This window comes from Carlito syrichta, unplaced genomic scaffold, assembly GCF_000164805.1.
Source record: "Carlito syrichta isolate Samal-C Ts95f unplaced genomic scaffold, Tarsius_syrichta-2.0.1 Scaffold306821, whole genome shotgun sequence".
Taxonomy (NCBI): Eukaryota; Metazoa; Chordata; class Mammalia; order Primates; family Tarsiidae; genus Carlito; species Carlito syrichta.
The window spans coordinates 176,671-183,414 of NW_007250917.1; positions in this window are offsets into that span (position 1 = coordinate 176,671).

The window sequence follows — 6,744 nt, forward strand, 5'->3', positions numbered from 1 at the left end:
CTTGTAGGGAATCTCTAGATGCCCAAGGACCCCTGGCTTACTCCACAGACACCCGTGTCAGGCCCTGCCCCTGCTTATATATAAGATCATGTGGGACGGCTTCCTCTCGGCTTCTGCATGGTGTAGACTCACCTGCCTCTGCTCATCACCACAGCCGCACACATCCTGGCCCACCAGGCACTTCATAAACACTTTGATGGTGCAAACACAAGTGCCCACAGAACGCACGGATCCCCCAGGCCCAGGGACTGCCAGTGAGGTGCGAGTAGAGATGAGCAGAAGCCACGGGCGGGACCCAGCCCAGGGTGGCCCCTCATGTGGGTGAGGCCCATGGGTGAGGCCCATGGGTGCTACGAGAGCTGGGAGAGGCACAGAAGGGGCTGAGGGCTTCTGTGCAGGTGGTGAGAGGCCTGCTTGAACCTGCAGGAAACAGAGTGGCGGAAGGACTTTGGGCTGAGGCAGGCGGGTGGGCGCATCGCCAGGTTTCACGTGTAAGTAAGTCCCTCCAGCAAACACCTGGGGCAGGTGTGAGAATGGAGCCTGGGACCTGCAGGGTCAGGTGGCCTCACTCTTGGTGTCGAGGTGGGAGAGGACCAGGACCCCGGGCAAGATGGTGGTGGACCCTGAAGCGTTGGTTTCCCCGCTTGTCTCTCTCGGTCTCTTTCCCTCTTTGTCTCTCTGTCTCTCCTCTCTCTCTCAATAAAACGTCTGTTTCTCCCAGTACCCGTCCTCTCCCACGTGTGCCATGGCCAGCACAGTGTGGCCTGTGGTCCTCTCTCATGGCTCCTGTCAGACACTCCATCCCTGGACACAGTGATTGGCCAAGGGGGGCAAGCCCCCAAGAGGGTTGGTGGCCCAGAAAGAGCACTCACCTCTGGCACCTGGAGCACCCAGGACAGGCAGTTGCTGGATCCCACTCATCCCACTCAGGGAGGCTGCCCAAGAGTCTGGCCCACCATAAGACCGCCATTCCTGCCCCCGGATCCAGCCATTTCCTGAAGCTAGAGGCCCAGCTCTGGACTCCCCAGCCACACGAACAGGAGGACTTCCTTGGTAATAAAGCCAGCTTGAACCGGGGAGCCGCCACCCGCGAGGACAGCATTGCAGCACAGAGACAGACGAGGGGAGAACTCGTGGGATGCGGTCAGGGGGTCCTGGGGTGGTCCATGGGAGGCATGGCCAGGGTGGCTGTGTGTCCAGCTAGGCGACTGGGGCGGTGGTGCCAACTACAGAAACAGAGCCGGCGGGGAGGCAGGTGACAGGAGGGTCTGCAGGGAGTGCCAGGCACTCTTAGGACGGCAGGAGAGCCTGGAGGACATCACCTGTGGAGAGGCTGCTCAGCCTGGAGATGCACAGAGAGCGTGGGTGGGAGTACCAGGCCACAGGCACGGGCAGGCAGGAGGTGGAGCCACGGCTCAGCCTCGGACCCAGGGGGTGCCAGGGTGTGGCCACTATGTGGAGGGCCCATGGGTGGGAGGACTGCAGATGTGAGTTGAGCGCTCTGGGTCTGGGACAGTCGGCCGCGCCCTCAGCCCCTCGAGATCCCCCCACCCAGCGTCATCTCACCATGGCCGCCCCCTCTCCCACACATGACACCTGGATGTGTGGGTGGCTGCGATTTTTTGACTTGAAAGGAAGTGTGGCTTTCAAGCCCCTGCTTCCCTGTGAGTCACCGATTTCCATCTGTCATAGCGACTTAAGCCAACATTCCAAGAGGAAGCAGCCCAAGTGGGGAGGCTGCCGGTCACAAGCTAATCCCAGGGAGGAGGCAGAGCAGGAAGGGAGTGGGCGGGACCTGAGGGTCTGCAGCCCCAACAGCCCAGATCTGGCTTCTCGGCCTGGTCCATCCCCAGTCCTTCGGGGTACCCCTGTCCCCAGGGACTCAGTGCTGGCAGCCCAGAGGCGGGGATTTGACATCATCCACAAAGGCTCCGGTAGTAACAGGCTAGGGAGGCCAGGCCAAACCGCCTCCCACCAAAACCACCACGAATGTTAGATGTAAAACAACAACTTCCAAAAGCCACGATTACCTCATGGGATGAAAGTGAGGGGAAGCGGGGGTCTGGAGGGATGTTTGAGACTGTCTTTTGCTCCTTCCCTGGGGGATGTTCTGAGGGGAGAGAGGCAGAGGAGTCCAACAGGAAACTCTCTCCACAAGCGGGCGGGGATCCCCATAGGAACGCGCAGTCTTCCACCTTCAAGCCTTGAACGCGGCGTCAGAGGGACGGTAGGGACGAGCCCCCAGGAGCCTGGGAAACCAGCACAGCCCTCTCCTGGGAGAGCACCTCCACCCTGGGCCTCCGGGAATGCCTGTTAATATTTCTGACAATTACCAGCACACGCTCAAACGTGACAAGGCACACAAGGAAAAGGGAACGAGAACCAATGTCGAGAACAGAGGCAGACACAGGCCAGGGAGCCGTGGGGGACAGCATGCCAGTCTTTCCTGTGCCCTTGGGCCACAGAACACCAGCAGCCTTCCTCTGGAGCCTCCACCCAGCAAGTGGGACGCCACCGTTACAGGCGTGCCAGCTGCTGCCTGTCAGGACTCCAAGCCCGTGTCCTCTGTGTGCTTGTGATCTTGGTCATCTACTCAGGGAGTGTGGGGGCGGCAGTCGGGGCCACCCGCTGGCTCCCTTCCTCTTTATCCCCCTATAAATGTGTAAACTGATTCAACGTGCCTGGTTGTTAATTCTGATGATTACAAAGTGGAGATAGGAAGAGCCCCTGCCCCTTTGCAGATAGTGTCTCTGCTGGCTTCAGTGTTATCTGCTCTCTGCAAACACAGCAGCTAATTTCATTACAGACAGGTCTTTGAAGATTCCCCGGGGACCCAAACTAATAACATGTTGTCAATTGTGGGAAGACTGAGGACCCTGCTGAAACCACCGAGCCATGAGTGCTGGGCAGACTCACGCCATTTTTCGACTTGGAAGTCGACTGGGAAATGTATCCTCACGGAGGCTAACAGCGCTTGACGAATCTTCACATGTAACACGGTGCTCTACTCTCGTGGACATGGATGGGGTCACAGCCAGAGACGAGATGAGGGATGACGGGAGGGCCTGGAGGGATGGCTGTTCCTTCACGGGTACGCTGTGAAGGGCAGGGGCGTCCCTTAGCCAACTTGCCCCAGACGTGGGTCCAACGAGCTGGTGGGGGCTTCCACCACATCCATGACCCAGACGCACTCAGCCCACATCTAGGGGCAAGGACAGGAGTGTTGGAGGTGTCCCGACACCTCAGTGGTGGCCTGTCTGAGGGGTTCAGAGTGGCCAGGCCCCGATCCTCCCCACCATGCCAGCATAGGATGGAGGAAACACTAGCTCCACTGGGTCATTCTCTGCTCAAATCCTGACCCTGGAGTCTCCTGGAAAATATGTTCCTCGGGCCCGGCCCAGCCTTGGGGAGTCACAGGCAGGAGGAGGACTCAAGAGCCCACACCCTGGGGACAGAGGGGGAGACTGGCCCTGCCCTTGGGGAGCCCCTAGGCGGGTCCAGGAGACCCTTCCCTCAGCTGCCCACAATCTCCTACACGGGGATGCTGGCCTGGCCTTGAGCACGGCTGGCGGCTGGGCCCTGGCTTACAGCAGGGACTCCATGGCCACTTCCTGAATGAATGAATGAATGCACAGAGGCTCCTGATAGGAGGGAGACAGAACTAAGGTCAGGTGCTTCCCCAGGACGATGCCCAAGTGCCCTTCCCTCGAGCGACTGGGCCTGGCCGCCAACGGAGGGTTCTTTGAGCCCTGTCCTCCCACTCTAGAGCTGGAAAGTGGGTCAGCACTGCCTACTCAATGGGTAAGGACAAGGACACTGGAGTCAGCCCACCAAGACTCTAGGCACCCTCACCACGTGCTACCTGAGGCAGAGCACTCAGTGCTATGTGCCTCAGCGGCCCCATCCTGTGAGTGATGGCGGTACTTTCCTCTCGGGCTGTTGTGGGGGTGTGGACCCCCCACAGCTCAGGAGCCCGGATCTTGTCACTCTGCCCTTTGGGCAATGTGCGTAGTGGAGTGCTCCCCAGCACAGCACTGCCCCATTCATTTCTTCAATGTTTGGGCCTCTCCCGCCCACCACATCACATAGAGCCTCCAGCCATCCCAGAAAAGGCGGGGTCACCATGGTCCCATAATCAAAGGTCTCTGTGTGGAGACCTAAGGGCAGACAGCAGGGGGCGCAGCCCTAGGTGGGCGGGTGCATGCCACACAGGGCATGTGCTGTACGGTATGGGCAACAGGACAGTCCTGGATGGCTTTGGGCAGAAGAGAGAAGCCAGTGGGACCACACATGTCCTGAAGGACTTCCCTTAACCCAGGGGCCGCTCGCAAGGTTTGGTAGAACTGCAGGGCTTGCTCTACAGGATCTCTGCCTATAATTATTGATCCATCCACACACCCATGTATCCATGCATCCATCCACCCATCCATCCACTCAGCCACCTACCCATGCATCCATCCACCCATCCATCCATCCACCCATCTACCCACCCATTCAGGCATGTACCCATTTACCCCTGCATCCACCCATCCACCCACCCATCCACCCACTCATCCATTCATCCACCCACCCATCCACCCATCCACCCATCCACCCACCCATCCATCCATCCCCCATCCTCCATCCATCTACCTACTCACTTTTTATAACTCATCCTTCCATCTACCCATCCACCCATCTACCTATCTACACATCTATCCATTCACCCACCCATTCACTCATCCATCCACCCATCAACCCATTAATCCACCTACCCATCCATCCATCCAGTTATCTATCCATCCACCCATCCACCCATCCACCCATTCATCTACCAACTCATCTACCCACCCATCCACCCATTCATCCATCGATTTAGGCATGCATCCATTCACCCACCCATCCATCCACCCACTCATCCATTAATCCACCCACTCATTCACCCAACCACCCATCCATCCATTCACCCATCAATCCATCCATCCACCTACCCACTCTTTTATAACCCATCCATCCATCCACCCATCCATCCACCTACTTACCCTTTTATAACTCATCCATCCATCCCTCCATCCACCCACCCACCCATCCATCCAACCATCTGCCCATCTACCTATCCACTTATTCACCCACCCACCCATCCATCCATCCTTCCATCCATTCACCCATCCACCCACCCATCCATCCATCCACCCACCCATCCATTCACCCACTTACTCTGCTCTCATCTATTCCATCCACCCATCCACCCATTCATCTACCAACCCATCTACCCACACATCCATCCATTCATTCATCTATCCACCCACTCATCCATCTATTTAGGCATGCATCCATTCCCCCACCCATCCATCCACCCACTCATCCATTAATCCACCCACTCATTCACCCAACCACCCATCCATCCATCCACCCATCAATCCATCCATCCACCTACCCACTCTTTTATAACCCATCCATCCATCCACCTACTCACCCTTTTATAACTCATCCATCCATCCAACCATCCACCCATCTACCTATCCACCTATCCACCCACCCACCCCTCCTTCCACCCACCCATCCATTCACCCATCCACTCCGCTCTCATCTATTCCATCCACCCATCCACCCACCCATCCATCCATCCACCCATCCGCCCATCCACCCATCCATCCACCTACCCACTCTTTTATCATCCATCCATCCATCCATCCATCCATCCACCAAAGAATAAATATTTACTGAGTGCCTGTTACATGTCAGGCATCAGCTATCCACCTGTCCAAATCTCTTTCTCTCATGTGCTGACATTTCTGAAACCTGCCATATGTAAGGCATTTCACATGCATCACCTTGTTTAATCTCCCCATAATCCTATCTTGGAAGAATAATTGTTTTTCATTTCTTGCAGATGAGGAACCAAGGCTCAGAGAAGGGTAGTGACCTGCTCAGGTTCACCCAGTTGGGATTTGGATCCAGATTCATCCAACTCCAAACGTGTGACTCAAACGCTTCCTCTTCTGTGAAGCTGCCCTGACCATCCCCCTTTAAAGCAAACCTGTATCTCGTGCTGTCACGAATTCCCACACCACCAATGACACACTGCCTTAGAGAACAGCTGTGTGGCCACTCCCTCCCTCCCACCCGATGGCATCCTGAGAGGACCCCACTCTGAGCACTGGGCACCTCTGTACGCTGGCGCAGCACAGTTGTTCCATGAGCAGAGGGCGAACCAGATCAAGTCAGCGCCCAACCCCTCCCCCCAGCTTCCTGAGGAAACCTGGAGTTCCTGCATCCTTGGCCAGGGTGGAACCAGGGTTCCTCCCATCCATCCATCCACCTACCCATCCATCCAGGGGACTGTGGGGGCAGCAATGAGAGACAACCGGCGCACATCAAAACCCTGTCCAAACCGAGCACAAACCAGGTGCCAGACGTGGGTCCTCAGCCTCACACACTTCCTTCATTCAATATTCTCAGAGATGAGTGCTGCTATCACCTCATTTTCCAGAGGAACAAACTAGGAGCAGGGTACTGGGGCGACCTGATGGAGGCTTGTAGGGGTAGGTGGCGGGGCTGGAGGGATCTGGGTGGCCCAGCCCTCTCGCCCACGTTTTAGCCACAACATGCTGCTCCCAGCAATTCAGACAATCTTGTTGGCTTCCCTTGTGTCTGCTGCTGAGTGCTCGGGCTCTTGGAATACTAACAGGCGTTTTCCACAATCGTCTCAAGTAGTGAAAAGGGCCCCTTGCAGGACTCTGATTTTCTCAGGTGGAGATAAAA